Source organism: Aythya ferina (assembly GCF_964211825.1).
Source record: "Aythya ferina genome assembly, chromosome: 7".
Lineage (NCBI taxonomy): Eukaryota > Metazoa > Chordata > Aves > Anseriformes > Anatidae > Aythya > Aythya ferina.
Window position 1 is genome coordinate 8950290 of NC_140302.1, and position 17060 is coordinate 8967349.

A 17060-nucleotide genomic window follows, 5' to 3' on the forward strand; every position below is an offset into this window, starting at 1 on the left:
CTGACCAAAACGATGATACTGACTCCCATGTATCGTAGGAGGTGGTCGGAGCCCATCTAAATTGTCGGCCCCTCCGTCCCCCACCGTTTTCACTTCTCTGCCTCGCTTGTCAGTTTGGTTGCAGCGAACTACAAGGTATCGGTTCTTCTTGGCAGCAGCAGTGTTCTTCAGGGGAACCTACTAGGGAGCCTTCGAAACAGGGCCTCCTCCCCTTCCCACGATACACAGATAATACACAATACTTATCGAGTCCGTCTTAGCGTCAGCTTCAAGTCGTCAGGGCCTGGAGCTGCCTCCCATTTACGTTCCCGGATTGGTCCTTTCACTCGGCCGGCATGCGTCCATCCTTTCTCCGCAGTTCGAATAGCCGTTTCTGTGGTAAGCAAAACAACATAGGGCCCTTCCCCATAGTGGTGTTAAAAAAGTCTCTTTCCAAGTCTTAATTAGAATTGAGGGTGATCAAGTGGCAATTCCGAGTCATAGGGCATACCATATAGCATTTCAAAAGGAGAAATTCCTATATCAGTTCTGGGCTGCGTCCATATGTTTAACAGTGCAAGGGGTAAGCATTTTACCCAAGAAGCCTTAGTTTCCAGCACAAGTTTTCTTAGCTGTTTCTTAATTTCACCATTCATTTGCTCTACCTTTCCAGAAGAGGAGGGGTGCCAAGGGCTGTGAAAATCCCACTCAATCTCTAAGGCCTGCTTTAATCCTTGCAGTAAAGCTTTACACCCATTCAGTCAGGTGGTCAATTAGGCCAAACAAGTAACTCAGTAAAGTCTACCTGTATACTTTGGAAAGGTCAAAGCCCTGGCTCCCGTCCCGCTCTAGATAGGTTACAGAAGACCTTTTTATTTACCTTTTGACATATAGTACATCCTCTGCATGTGTGCTTCCCTAAAGTATATATTGCTACACAGACATGCTTTCTTAGAACAACATCACACATTGCTTGCACCTCCCAATGATTCTTCTGATGTAAAACAGTTAATATTTGCCTCATTATCACTTTATTCAGCATTTCTCTCCCATCAGGGAGTATCGATTTTCCTTAAAATGATCCACATATTTGTAACATTAATACCTCCTTGGGAGGTTGTAATTGCCCCAAAATCTTTTTTAGAATTTACCCAAATAGATAGGTGGCCCTGTAAACCCCTGAGGTAAAATTGTCCACCTATATTGTTGCTTCCGCCCCCATTTCAGGGTCTTTCCAGTCAGAGGTGAATATACATGTACATTTGCTCTCAGGGCCAGAGAACACTCCATTAATAACACTGTTATTCCAGTCTAACAATTTACTAGTTGAATGCCCAATTTAGTCATCAAATCTCTTCCCAACAAGTTAGTTTCTGCCTTGGATACATACAATAATTGCCCCGTGATCATTTTATCCCCTAGTCTCAGCTTGGTATCCCCCAAAAGTGGCACTGTTATCCCAGTCCCTTCTATCCCCATCACATTTAGGGTTTCATTAGTTAATTTAATCCCTGATACTTTACAAGTCAATAATGACTTAGCTGCCCCAGTGTATTGGGTTTGATGGCAAGGTTCGGGGGGTGTGAGGGGTGTGGGGGTGCGAAACTGCAGTGGCAGCCCCCGTGAAAAAAAAAAACACAAAACAAAGCAAAACAAAACAAAAACAGAAACCTCCCCGTGGTAGATAAGGGACAATTTCATCTGGCCCTAAAGGGGCCCACTGCTGCCCAGAGCCAAGCCATAGCAACACAGTCCATGCCTCTGTGAGAGCACATCCACGAAAACAAACAAACAAAGAAACAAACAAAAACCTGCTGCTCAACAGCGGCTGGGAGAGCGAGAAACCCCCCCGCAGACACCAAAGTCAGTGCAGAAGGAGGGGGAGGAGGCGCTCCAGGCGCTGGAGCCGAAGCCCCCCTGCGGCCGCTGGAGAGGCCCCTGGTGGAGCAGGCTGTTCCCCCTCCCCGATGCTTGGGAAACTGAACAAACACCACAGCAAATATGCAAATATACCAAAACTTCTAGACTGTTACTTAGATAATGCCTACATCACCTTTCCCTGCTCATTCAACTTTGAATACCTTTAACACTTTCAACAAACCTTTTAACACTTCCTTTATCTTTCCCTAGCCTTTACTTTTCTAATGCCGACATCAAAGGCTCAGTCAGGGCCAACTTAATTCCGTACCTTTTCCCTCCAAGATGCAGAAACAACATCAATATACAACATTTCATCCTGTTTTCCTTCTTTCCACAAAAACAACATTGACTGTAATATGGTGTTATAATTAGTAGTTCCATTTAGGGGCCACTCCGCTCCATCCTCTAGTTTATAAAGTGGCCACCACTGATTACAATATTTGATAAGGGTTCTTTTACTTTCTGTACCCTCTCACCCCACTATATCCCTCCAATGTGTTAGTATACATCCTAGGAGGCTTTTCCTCGGGATTTCTTTGCTTTGAACTTTTCCTATTGTAATCTACAGTGGTTAATATTCCACCGTTTTCCTAGAAGCTCTTTACTAGTCAATCCCAATCCCTCCAAAATCCACAATATACAGATACACAAGTAAAAACAGACCACTGTAAATTAACTGCCTGTAGACAATTACACTGGGGACATTTAAACCTGATGAGCCGATAATATGCCTGGGCAAATTTTGTTCCCTTAGACATACACCTCAATGGCAGTTCTTATATTTACATATTTACATATTAACATATGTATAAAAGAACACTTTAACAAAAATGCCCGGGCTTTTATATATACAATATACAATGTACAGTTATTATTCCAGTTAGAATTATTCCTCAGCAGCTGCAAACATTATGTCAGTTGCCATTAAAGATCGCTTACCCTCCTCCTGTCTCTTTCTTAAAATCTCAGACGTCCCCGGAGTTAATGGGGACTGCCACATATTCCTAGTCACTGGTCCCTGAGTGCTAGAATCAGAGTTGCTATCAGAGTCTCCCCGGGGTTGCAGATAAAGAAGCCCGGGAGTCAGAGGGGCTGCAGGTGGGGGTGGTGGAATATAGGGAGGCAGTGGGGCTGGGATCTCTAATTCTCAGTTTTTCTTGTGCCTCCCATCCCCTCCTTTTTCTTTTAGAGGATATAAATTGGCTCGAGTTTCTGAGCTGATCCACAAATGTGCATATTCACTTTCTTCCAAACTAAAAGGTTCTTTTGAGTTTACATAAATATTTAGGGCCTGGCAAACCCAATCTTCAAAGGACACAAATACGGGCCAGTAAAGGTGGTCTCCTCGAATCTGTTTACCACCCCAAACTTCAACACAATAATGTATCATTTTTACTTTATTCCTTCCCCGCCTAAAAGGGGAATCCTGCCAATTTTTAATCATTAATCCTGGGGTAACCTAACATCAGACGTTACCCCACCCATGGGACCAGAAGGCTTACTCTTCTTCTGTCCCATCTTCTGGAGCGCCTTCACACACACACAAATCGCTTCCCCCTTTTCGTGGCCCAGTCCCTTGCGGGATGTGGGAACCGCACTACCGAGGGGTCCGCACTCGCTTCGTCCGCAATTGGACGTCTCACAACGACACGCTCCAGGATACCCAACCCCAACCGAACGGATCACCGGCCTATACTTACTCACTCCTGAGTCTTCGTTCAGTCTTCGTGCACAAAGATTACTAGGGGTTGCCGGCTTTATTTGCTTGCTGCCGAATTTAGAGTTCGTCGGTGAAGGATTTGAATGAAAGCAGTCCTAGCGAAGGCCGCTGAAATCAGCGGGGCGCCCCCTCCGAAGGTCTTTCAATCAGATTGCCTTCATCCGAGTCACGGCACCAAATTTGTTATAAGTTGCCCCCTTAATTAATTTTCAGAGAGCATTGCATTAATAATAGAAAGGAATTTATTGAGTAAGCAACAGCAAGCAAAACAGCGCTGGGCGGCCGGGGAGTCTCGGCTCCGCCAACGGCGCACACCTCACCCTCCCCACGGTCCCTTTTTATATCTTGGTGATTTCAGGATTACGCAGCACATCCTGGTGTATTCTGCGACTGCGCGCACTGTTGCTAGGGGGTCGTCTCTGTCCCTCTGGTGGTCGTGAAGATGAAGGCCGTAGTCTTCCTCCGCGTTGTGGTTCAACTTCTTTTTTTATTTGGTCATGTTGGCCCAGCGTGAGACAGGAATGCAGGATGTCGATACACTAGTTTAGCAACTTATCAGGAGATGGTTACATGAACTTTGCAGCAGTGTCTTTGAACAAAAGAGGCAACTGAGATGCAGAAGGAGAGAAGGGGAGGGGGTTCTCTTTTTTGTTACATTAAGCAAAAGAATTTTCATAGTGTCTAGCCAAGTATTATACATCTTACTTCAGCAGGGAGCTTTTGCAACTCCTGCTCCTCAAACGGAACTCCTTGTTTTATAATACAAAAGACAATGAACAAACATTTATTGTGTATTACAAGAAGGGTTACGGTAAGGGTTACGGTAAGGGTTAGGTAATGCAGTGTACAACCTGGGACGTCACACGCAGAGCTGCCTCTGGCAAGGTGAGTGAGGAACAGATGTAGCAGTTGTTGTGTTGTAGGTCTCACTGTTCCTCTAAGCATCCCCTCTTTGTCTTTTAGAGGTGTTGTAGCTGTTTGAAGAGGGTAGATTGAAGCATCTGCCTCGGGGGCTGGTAAGCGGCAGAGGTAAGGGAGCAGATGAGAGTAACTTACCTACTTGTGCTGTGTCTTTGGATGCTGCATCGGCCTATGCATTTCTTTTTCTTTCACAGGTGTCTCGCACAGGCTCCAAGGAGCAAACTGCACTGGTCATGAGCTGGGTTGGAGCAGAACGACCAAGTAGCACAAGGTGACTATGAAAGGTGTCCGTCTTGCTTTGCAGGTGCCGTGGCAGGCTCTCCACAGAAGTGACTAAGGATATGAGATAAGGCCAGAGAGCGACAAGGAGCGGCACGTGCAGGGATGGTTTTGAAGCGCTGCGGTGGCTTACTCTTCTGTTCATCAGGTGCCACAGGCAAGGTGGGTTGTAACATCAGTCGTTATATTTGCATGAAAGCAGTTCACTTGAATGCCACAGTGCATCTGAGTAGGGTGTTCTAGCAGAAAAAGCTTGTCTGGCACAGCGGTGCCTGATGCCAGTGTGTTTCCTCAGGTGAAGTGGTGCCTGAAGCCCCATCCTATCTAGCCTGCACACAATTATCTGAGAATGAAAGCTGCTTTCCAGTAATTCAGAAAGCCAAGTTACATCTCAGCCTTGTGCATCTCGGGCTTTTGGGCCTGTCTGTAACATTTGGCACCAGCACTAATACTTTTCTTGGCATATGTTTAGCGTTTGAGGCCTGTGTCTGGGATTTGGGCCCTGTCTCGAACCACTGGGGCTTTGTCCTGGGTTTTGGAGCCTGCCTCCAGAGTTCAGGGCCTGTGATTAGGCTTTTGGGGTCTGTGTCTGGGGGCCGGTATCTGGGGACAAGAGGGGAGCTGCTTGTAGACCCTTGGGGCCAGCATTGAGGGGGTTGGGAGCTGACTGTACACCTTTGGGGCCTGCTTCTGGGTGCAGGGGGGGTTGAGACCTGCGTCTGGGGAAGGGGTGGGAGCTCTTTGTATTCCTTTGGAGCCTGTGTCGGGGGGGGGTAGGGGGGGGGTGGGTAGAGGGGGGGCGGTTGGGGGTGGGTGGGAGGGGGAAGGGGAGGGTTGGTTGGGAGCTGCTTGTACACTGTTGGAGCCTGGGTTGAGGGAGGAGGTTTGGAGCTGCTTCTACACCTTTGGGGCTGGCATCGGGGGTAGGGGGTTGGGTGCTGGTTGTAGGGGCCTGTGTTTGGGGGCGGGGCTTGGGGCCTGCGTCTGGGGGGGGGTGGGAGCTGCTTGTACACCTTTGGGGCCTGCATCTGTGGGGGGTCAGAGGCTGTGTCTAGGGGGCTGGGAACTGCTTGTACAATGTAGGAATCTGTTTCTGCAGGGTGGCTGGGAGCTGTTTGTACAACTTTGGGGCCAGCATCTGGGGGTGGCTGGGAGCTGCCTGTACACTGTAGGGGCCTGTGTTTGGGGGGGCTTTGATTCAAAGATCGAAGCCGAAATTCCTTTAAGTGGTATATTCTTTATTGCAGCGCTGGATGCACGGGGGATCTCTCCACCTATTGTGCATACTCAAAGCAGAAAGCAGTCTTGAATTTATACAATCAATCTATCAATATTCTACAAGCACCTATACATATGCATTACCTATCCCCGCCTTCCCTCGCTTCTCATGCTAATTAGTCTTTTGGCACCTTGCGCCTGCGCAGAGCCTTCCAAGAATTGTGGGCAGGGGTCTTTGGGACGTGGGCAGGGGTCTTTGGGAGGAAGACCCTGAGTCTTCCTCACAGTGTACTTTTCACCTTTGGTCAGGAATCTGCTGAATTGGCATGTTTCTTAATTGCAAGAGCTGGTTGTTGCTAATTCTCCCGTTTGTTGTATCTTTATAATGAATTCCAATGTCCAGTTTCGAGATTTATAGTCCTTACATTCGTTTCTCTGTCCGTCTGCCGCTTCCTTATCATGAGTTCCAGTGTCTTGTTTCGAGATATACAGTCCATGTCTGGGGATTGTCCTTGCCTCCCCAATACCTCCCCAATACCTCCTTAATCAATCCCCCCTTTTCTTTTCCCATGCAAATTCTTTTGCATCAGATACTTTCATTATTTACAGTAACACAACAAAGCAGGCATCTAAACAACATGCACACAAATATTCCTAACACTACTAATACGATTAGAGCAATGAATCAATGAATACTTGTTTCAACCATTGGAAATTGGGCAACCAGGAGGTTAACTTATTCCATATTTCACTAAAACTCCATGAAAGATCATCTTTACTGATCTCATGTAGGATCCTTGTCTGCTTCCATATTTCTTCCAGGTCGGTAGAGATCCTTCCACTCTGATCTACATATATACAACAACTTGTGTTTATTACTGTACAGACTCCCCCTTGAGTGGCCAGTAACAAGTCTGGGGTCATCCGATTTTGTAATACTACCTGTGATAAACTAGATATCTCTTCTTGTTGAGCCTTTATAGCATACAGAATTTTGTTTTCTAACTTCTCTATAATTGCAGAAATATTAACTATTGCCTTTTCCAATTCACTCACTCCTAACCATGTGATAAACCATCACACAAAACTATGAAAAGCGGTGTGTCTCTCTACCAATGTATTGTTAATTTTTCATCTGATTCTCCGGATATGATTTCTCAAGTAACCTCGAGGCACTACATCATGTACTGTCATATTGGGGACTACTGCTCCAAGAGTGCAAGTTCCCTTCCAATTCTCAGGCAAGACCTTACGGGCTGTATCATTGCATAGCCAATACCACCCTTTTCCTTCTGGAACCGTCCAGCTGGTTGAATTTGCCCAGCCGCTAGTCGTACTAATATCCATTGTTCAATTACAAGATGTCTGATTTCCCACATAAGTAGTATCCGTATTTATACAATGCTGTTTTCCTATACCCTTAGGCGGGTTACACCTTTGTACACATACATAATAGGATTCTAACGGCATGAAGCTACTCACTTCTAGTTCCAAAACTTCTTAATATTTTCAACCCCAAGATGTGTTTTCCCACAAATTAGTCCAAGATAAGTTTGCAGGCAAGGGAATCCCGATTAACGATACACCCTTATTCCCATGCTGTGGCAGATGGGTGCATACCCAACAGTTCGTCTTATTAGTTACTTGAGAAATTGTTTGTATTAAGGTCAGGTGTAAGTTCTCATCCCAAGTTGCCCACCCCGAATCCGAGAACCGCACCCCTGCAATCATTAGGATCTGGAAAACCGTAATTTTGTTGGTCCAATTGGAGTGGTGGTCTATATCCTCGCCGGGACCTTCTTCACCCTTGAATTGTGGATCCAAGCTGCTTGCTTCTTAATCTTAATGGCGGTGTGTGTTGTCAGTAATACTTGGTATGGTCCCATCCACTTTCCTTCCATTTTTCCTGTAGGGGTTGTCCTGAAAAAGTCTTTATATATATATATAATTCCCGAGCTTAAAGGGGTGGATTGGTTGATCCAACCCTCTAGCCCTGGTCCCTAAAACAAATGTATGTACTTTATTTAATTGTTTCTGAAGTTCAGTTATATAAGCATATAAATATTCTGATCCTAACTGCGTTAGGTCCTCTCCACTAAATAGAAATTGCTATGGCCTTCCATATAAGATTTTGAAGGGACTCAAATTCCCTTTTATTCTAGGTTTAACTCTAATTCCAAGTAATGCTAAAGGGAGGGATTGAGGCCATGACAAATTAGCTTCTTATCCAATTTTAGCTATTTATTATTTAATTAAATGGTTCATTTTTTCTACCTGTCCACTTGCCTGTGGTCTATAAGGAGTATGCAGTTGCCAATCTATCTTTAGAATCTTACTTATCTGTTCTACCACTTGTGCACAAAAATGTGAAACTCTATCAGAAGACATTGCTACTGGAATCCCAAAGCATGGTATTATTTCATTTAACAAGACTTTAACCACTTCTCTTGCTTTGTTTGTTCGACAGGGAAAGGCTTCAGGCCTTCCTGAAAACGTGTCAGTCAGAACCAGTAATAATGATATCCCCCTTTTCTAGGGAGTTCTGAAAAATCAATTTGCCACTGTTGCCCCGAATAATTTCCTTTACCGATTATTCCAAATTTTATTCTATTCTTGGTATTGGGGTTATTGTGTAAGCAAATGCTACATTGTTGAGTTACTTGTTTTATCATATCGTCCCACTAATGTCTGACTCAGGCTCTTATGCAGTGTGCCAGCTCCCCAATGCGTTTTATTGTGTTCTGTAAGAACTATGGGCCATGTCAAACTAGAGGGTATTACTATGTGGTTATCTTTTAAATATACTCATCCATCTGGTTTCATTTTACCTTTCAAATCTTCAATTAATTTTAAGTCTTCTTTTGTATAATTTGGATATAGTTTGGATTTTACCGTCTGGTATCAAAGACAATGCCTTCACCTCAGTTATTTCAGCTGCCTGCTTAGCCTCTGCCAATCGATTTCCAATTTCAAAATCGGTGTTCCCCTTTTGGTGTCCCTGACAATGCATGATAGCTACCTTTTCTGGTTGTTTTACAGCCTCTAACAATTTTAAAATTTCTTCAGCATACTTTGTGTTTTCACTGAGCGGTCAGCGATCCATGTTCTTTCCAAATTGCTCCATGAGCATGTACCACGCCGAATGTATATTTAGAATCTGTCCAAATATTTACCCTTTTTCCCGCTGCCAGTTCCAATGCTCTCGTGAGAGCAACTATCTCTGCCTTTTGAGCTGATGTTCCAGGGGGTAAAGGCTTAGACTCGATTACCTGCTGAGTAGTTGTTATAGCATATCCAGCTTTACGTTGTCTTTGCATAACAAAACTGCTCCCATCCGTGAACCAAGTTTCTTCCGCATCTTCCATGGGCTCCTCCTTAAGGTCTGGTCAGCTGGAATACACAGTCTCTATAGTTTCTAAACAATCGTGAATCACAGGCTGTGCCGGAGCATCACTAAGAAAAGAGGCTAGATTCACAATATTAGTTATCACAATTTCCACGTTGTCCTGTTCTACCAATATTGCTTGATATTTCAAAATCATCAATTCTTGTTTAAGTTGTTTAAAGACTTTTTGTGCTTCTCCAGTCCAGACTAACTTTGACTGGTTAATCTTTATCAATTCACATAGAGGCTTTACCAATAGTCCATAATTATAAATCCAAAGGCGACACCAACCTGTCATTCCTAAAAAGGTTTGTAGCTCCTTTACCATTTGAGGTTCTGGAGTCCGGCAAATGACTTCCTTATGTTCAGTTCCTAGTTCTCGTTGTCCTTCCGAAATTTCAAATCCCAGATAGGTCACACTTTGTTGAGCCAGCTGGACTTTCTGTCAAGAGACTTGATATCCATTTAAACCCAGAAAATTAAGACGACTTATAGTCCATTGAATACAACTCCCTTTAGTCTCAGTAGCTATTAAGAGATCATCTACATATTGTAACAAAGTACCTTCAGTGTCCGGAGGCATCCATGTTTCGAGTTCCCTTGCTAATTGGTTTCCAAAAATAGTGGGGCTATTCTTGAATCCTTGAGGTAGTAATGTCCACGTAAGCTGCGTCTTTCTGCCTGAATCGGGATTTTCCCATTCAAAGGCAAATAGGTTTTGGCTTTCTGTGGCTAAGCCTAGGCAGAAGAAGGCGTCTTTTAAATCCAGTACGGTAAACCAGACTTGACTATTCTTTAATTTAGTCAGCAAAGTATAAGGGTTTGCCACTACTGGATGTATATCCTCAGTGATTTTATTTATGGCCCTCAAATCCTGAACTAGCCTATAGCTTTTTCATCTGCCTTTTTAATTGGCAATATGGGTGTATTGTATTCTGATTTGCATTCAATCAATAATCCATACTGTAAAAATTTATTAATTATCTCTTTAATTCCTTTCCTATCTTCTATCCTCAAAGGATATTACTTAACCTTAACGGGTTTCTGTCCTGGCTTTAATTTAATAATTATTAAGGTCACATTTTTAGCTCTTTCAGGGGTTTCAGTAGCCCAAACTCCTGGACATACTTGATCTGTGATCTCTAAAGGTATTTCACTTTTAGGGTCAGTTTGTATTAGTGCCAAGCTTAACACATTTGTTAGTTGTTCTTCTCCTATACTTAATTCCATTTTCCCTTTTTCAAAGACAATTTCTGCTCCTACTTGCTCTAATAAATCTCTACCTAAGAGTGCCCATGAGGAGCTAGGCATATATAAAAATCTGTGTATGCCCCATTGTTTCCCTAACTTGTACTTCAAAGGTTCACAAAAATAAGCCTTTTCGGTTACACCTTGTCCTGGTTCCAGTTAGAACAGAGTTAATTTTCTTCCTAGTAGCTGGTGGAATGCTGTGTTTTGGCTTAGGATGAGAAGAGTGCTGATAACACCCCGATGTTTTAATTGTTGCAGAGCAGTGCTTATACCAAGCCAAGGACATCTCAGCCTTTTGCCCTGTCCTGCCAACAGGCAGGCTGGGGGTGCAGTAAGAGCTGGGAGGGGACAGACCCAGGACAGGTGACCCAAACTAGCCAAAGGGGTATTCCATACCATCTGACGTCATGCTAAACAATATATAGGGGTGGCTAGCCGGGGGAGGGGGCCGGACTGCTCGGGGTTCAGCTGGGCATCGGTCAGCGGGTGGTGAGCAATTGCATTGTGCATCACTTGTTTGTACCTATTATTAGTAGTGGTACTATTATCATCATTGTATTATTATTATTATTATTATTATTATTATTATTATTATTATTATTATTATTATTTTGTCTTATTAAACTGTCTTTATCTCAGCTCACGGGCTTCACTTTCCATTTCTCTCCCCTGTCCCAGAGAGGGAGGGGGAGGGTGAGCGAACAGCTGCGTGGTGTTTAGCTGCCGGCCGGGTTAAACCACAACACACCTTTTACCCTAACATAATAATTCTGTGAAGGCATTAATGCTTGATTTAGAACTGAATATGTTGCCCCATATCAATAAGAAATTTCACTTCCATTCCTCCCCTAGCTTCATTATAACCAGTGGAGGATCCGCTAGGGTAGGTTCCCCAGGTCCCCATTATTCCTGTTGAAATCAGGGGTTGATTACCCTAGGAAAAGGCTAGTCAATTTGTCCTCCGAAGCCAGGTCCAAACCGTTTTGTTTTATTTATTTATTTATTTATTTTCATTACATTTCAGAGTTGGTCTAAAAATTCCATAGGGGTTTCTTTTAGACCTTGATGGAAGCATATTCTCAATTCCCAATTCATCCAGGTTTTAGTATTTACTTTTTAGTATTTTACTTTTAGTATAACCGTTCATAATTTTCAGGATGATTCGGGTCTTAGCGGGGGTCGGTCAGGGGAATGCAATTGTCCACAGTTCCCTGAGCGGTCCCATCGGCAATCTGAGCTCGCACATGAACTCAGGTTGTTTTAAGAGTTAACTGCTTTTCTGTTTCTGTGACAACTCTCTCGGACCCATCATGGTCCCCCTTTGCCCTACAGGGCTAACACCCGTGATTTTAAGATCTCTGCCTCGGGCAGGGGCAGAACTATTAACATTCCTACATCCTCTTTCCCTGCTCATTCAACTTCAAACACCTTTAACACTTTCAACAACCCTTTTAACACTTCCTTTATCTTTCTCCAGCCTGTACTTCTCTAATGCCAACATCAAAGGCTCAGTCAGGGGCCAACTTAATTCCGTACCTTTTCCCACCAAGATGCTGAAACATCAGTATACAACATTTCATCCTGTTCTGCTTCTCAAGAAACGACATTAACTGTAGCAAAATATTATAGTTTAAAGTTCCATTTAGGGGCCACTTTTCTCCACATTCCAGCTTATAAAGCGGCCACCACTGATTACGATATTTTATCAATGTTTTCCTGTTCACACTTCCACCGGCAGATCCTCCAATATCCTTCCAGTGACTTAAAACACATCCTAACACACTTTTCTTTAAAATTTCACTGCTTGTTTGCCCCCCCATTTTCCAGTTTACACTTTCAGAATACACATGTTACTTGCAAAAGCGTATCACAAAACGTATCACTCACAAAAACATGGGCACGCATTATCTTTCAGTAGCGATGTCACAAAACTACTATTACCAGCAATATTGCCAAAATCACAATAACAATAGTCAGAGTCAAATTCCACATGCGATAAGTCAGAAAACTGAACTGTGTAACACCGTAATGATATCTTTCTTATAACAATGCCACGAACCTACTATTACCACCAGGAAAATAGCCAAAATCGCAGTAACAATAACCAGAGTTAAATACCATACTCCATGAGTCAGAAAACCGAAATAGACAACACAATTCCAGATGGACCTTAAAGCGAGCTCCTTCCTTAAGGTCCCCAAACATATACTTATGGTGCTAACCACAAAGTATATACCAAACACTGCCTCGCAGAAGATCACCTTCTGACTTACAGACAGTTCCAGATGACCGGTCTACCAGAAAACCAAACCAGAATAAAGAATATACTCACTTACAATGATGGGGTCCTTGTCTGCCTCCGCAGTGATCCAGTGAGTCGAGGAGTCCCTCCGGGAAATCCCGGGGGTACCCTAGGGAGTCCTGTTCCCAGCGGGTCCTGCGGTCCGGCAGAGAGGTTGTCCCATCTGGGGTGCCAGATTGATTCAAAGATCGAAGCCGAAATTCCTTTAAGTGGTATATTCTTTATTGCAGCGCTGGATGCACGGGGGATCTCTCCACCTATACTCAAAGCAGAAAGCAGTCTTGAATTTATACAATCAATCTATCAATATTCTACAAGCACCTATACATATGCATTACCTATCCCCGCCTTCCCTCGCTTCTCATGCTAATTAGTCTTTTGGCACCTTGCGCCTGCGCAGAGCCTTCCAAGAATTGTGGGCAGGGGTCTTTGGGACGTGGGCAGGGGTCTTTGGGAGGAAGACCCTGAGTCTTCCTCACAGTGTACTTTTCACCTTTGGTCAGGAATCTGCTGAATTGGCATGTTTCTTAATTGCAAGAGCTGGTTGTTGCTAATTCTCCCGTTTGTTGTATCTTTATAATGAATTCCAATGTCCAGTTTCGAGATTTATAGTCCTTACATTCGTTTCTCTGTCCGTCTGCCGCTTCCTTATCATGAGTTCCAGTGTCTTGTTTCGAGATATACAGTCCATGTCTGGGGATTGTCCTTGCCTCCCCAATACCTCCCCAATACCTCCTTAATCAATCCCCCCTTTTCTTTTCCCATGCAAATTCTTTTGCATCAGATACTTTCATTATTTACAGTAACACAACAAAGCAGGCATCTAAACAACATGCACACAAATATTCCTAACACTACTAATACGATTAGAGCAATGAATCAATGAATACTTGTTTCAACCATTGGAAATTGGGCAACCAGGAGGTTAACTTATTCCATATTTCACTAAAACTCCATGAAAGATCATCTTTACTGATCTCATGTAGGATCCTTGTCTGCTTCCATATTTCTTCCAGGTCGGTAGAGATCCTTCCACTCTGATCTACATATATACAACAACTTGTGTTTATTACTGTACAGACTCCCCCTTGAGTGGCCAGTAACAAGTCTGGGGTCATCCGATTTTGTAATACTACCTGTGATAAACTAGATATCTCTTCTTGTTGAGCCTTTATAGCATACAGAATTTTGTTTTCTAACTTCTCTATAATTGCAGAAATATTAACTATTGCCTTTTCCAATTCACTCACTCCTAACCATGTGATAAACCATCACACAAAACTATGAAAAGCGGTGTGTCTCTCTACCAATGTATTGTTAATTTTTCATCTGATTCTCTGGATATGATTTCTCAAGTAACCTCGAGGCACTACATCATGTACTGTCATATTGGGGACTACTGCTCCAAGAGTGCAAGTTCCCTTCCAATTCTCAGGCAAGACCTTACGGGCTGTATCATTGCATAGCCAATACCACCCTTTTCCTTCTGGAACCGTCCAGCTGGTTGAATTTGCCCAGCCGCTAGTCGTACTAATATCCATTGTTCAATTACAAGATGTCTGATTTCCCACATAAGTAGTATCCGTATTTATACAATGCTGTTTTCCTATACCCTTAGGCGGGTTACACCTTTGTACACATACATAATAGGATTCTAACGGCATGAAGCTACTCACTTCTAGTTCCAAAACTTCTTAATATTTTCAACCCCAAGATGTGTTTTCCCACAAATTAGTCCAAGATAAGTTTGCAGGCAAGGGAATCCCGATTAACGATACACCCTTATTCCCATGCTGTGGCAGATGGGTGCATACCCAACAGTTCGTCTTATTAGTTACTTGAGAAATTGTTTGTATTAAGGTCAGGTGTAAGTTCTCATCCCAAGTTGCCCACCCCGAATCCGAGAACCGCACCCCTGCAATCATTAGGATCTGGAAAACCGTAATTTTGTTGGTCCAATTGGAGTGGTGGTCTATATCCTCGCCGGGACCTTCTTCACCCTTGAATTGTGGATCCAAGCTGCTTGCTTCTTAATCTTAATGGCGGTGTGTGTTGTCAGTAATACTTGGTATGGTCCCATCCACTTTCCTTCCATTTTTCCTGTAGGGGTTGTCCTGAAAAAGTCTTTATATATATATATAATTCCCGAGCTTAAAGGGGTGGATTGGTTGATCCAACCCTCTAGCCCTGGTCCCTAAAACAAATGTATGTACTTTATTTAATTGTTTCTGAAGTTCAGTTATATAAGCATATAAATATTCTGATCCTAACTGCGTTAGGTCCTCTCCACTAAATAGAAATTGCTATGGCCTTCCATATAAGATTTTGAAGGGACTCAAATTCCCTTTTATTCTAGGTTTAACTCTAATTCCAAGTAATGCTAAAGGGAGGGATTGAGGCCATGACAAATTAGCTTCTTATCCAATTTTAGCTATTTATTATTTAATTAAATGGTTCATTTTTTCTACCTGTCCACTTGCCTGTGGTCTATAAGGAGTATGCAGTTGCCAATCTATCTTTAGAATCTTACTTATCTGTTCTACCACTTGTGCACAAAAATGTGAAACTCTATCAGAAGACATTGCTACTGGAATCCCAAAGCATGGTATTATTTCATTTAACAAGACTTTAACCACTTCTCTTGCTTTGTTTGTTCGACAGGGAAAGGCTTCAGGCCTTCCTGAAAACGTGTCAGTCAGAACCAGTAATAATGATATCCCCCTTTTCTAGGGAGTTCTGAAAAATCAATTTGCCACTGTTGCCCCGAATAATTTCCTTTACCGATTATTCCAAATTTTATTCTATTCTTGGTATTGGGGTTATTGTGTAAGCAAATGCTACATTGTTGAGTTACTTGTTTTATCATATCGTCCCACTAATGTCTGACTCAGGCTCTTATGCAGTGTGCCAGCTCCCCAATGCGTTTTATTGTGTTCTGTAAGAACTATGGGCCATGTCAAACTAGAGGGTATTACTATGTGGTTATCTTTTAAATATACTCATCCATCTGGTTTCATTTTACCTTTCAAATCTTCAATTAATTTTAAGTCTTCTTTTGTATAATTTGGATATAGTTTGGATTTTACCGTCTGGTATCAAAGACAATGCCTTCACCTCAGTTATTTCAGCTGCCTGCTTAGCCTCTGCCAATCGATTTCCAATTTCAAAATCGGTGTTCCCCTTTTGGTGTCCCTGACAATGCATGATAGCTACCTTTTCTGGTTGTTTTACAGCCTCTAACAATTTTAAAATTTCTTCAGCATACTTTGTGTTTTCACTGAGCGGTCAGCGATCCATGTTCTTTCCAAATTGCTCCATGAGCATGTACCACGCCGAATGTATATTTAGAATCTGTCCAAATATTTACCCTTTTTCCCGCTGCCAGTTCCAATGCTCTCGTGAGAGCAACTATCTCTGCCTTTTGAGCTGATGTTCCAGGGGGTAAAGGCTTAGACTCGATTACCTGCTGAGTAGTTGTTATAGCATATCCAGCTTTACGTTGTCTTTGCATAACAAAACTGCTCCCATCCGTGAACCAAGTTTCTTCCGCATCTTCCATGGGCTCCTCCTTAAGGTCTGGTCGGCTGGAATACACAGTCTCTATAGTTTCTAAACAATCGTGAATCACAGGCTGTGCCGGAGCATCACTAAGAAAAGAGGCTAGATTCACAATATTAGTTATCACAATTTCCACGTTGTCCTGTTCTACCAATATTGCTTGATATTTCAAAATCATCAATTCTTGTTTAAGTTGTTTAAAGACTTTTTGTGCTTCTCCAGTCCAGACTAACTTTGACTGGTTAATCTTTATCAATTCACATAGAGGCTTTACCAATAGTCCATAATTATAAATCCAAAGGCGACACCAACCTGTCATTCCTAAAAAGGTTTGTAGCTCCTTTACCATTTGAGGTTCTGGAGTCCGGCAAATGACTTCCTTATGTTCAGTTCCTAGTTCTCGTTGTCCTTCCGAAATTTCAAATCCCAGATAGGTCACACTTTGTTGAGCCAGCTGGACTTTCTGTCAAGAGACTTGATATCCATTTAAACCCAGAAAATTAAGACGACTTATAGTCCATTGAATA

The 17060-nt window shown here is 42.9% G+C and overlaps 2 long non-coding RNA genes across 4 annotated transcripts in view; one reads left to right on the top strand and one right to left on the bottom strand.

The window, feature by feature from the left end:
- LOC311439513 overlaps window positions 1-17060 on the bottom strand; it is a 160665-nt gene that overhangs the window by 68575 nt on the left and 75030 nt on the right. The window lies entirely within an intron of this gene.
- Window positions 4311-17060, top strand: part of LOC311439517 — a 45437-nt gene continuing 32687 nt past the window's right edge. The window contains exons 1-4 of the long non-coding RNA XR_014694781.1: window positions 4311-4504; window positions 4583-4648; window positions 4735-4782; window positions 4845-4981. This is a non-coding gene — a long non-coding RNA (uncharacterized lncRNA). The remainder of the gene's footprint in view (window positions 4505-4582; window positions 4649-4734; window positions 4783-4844; window positions 4982-17060) is intronic.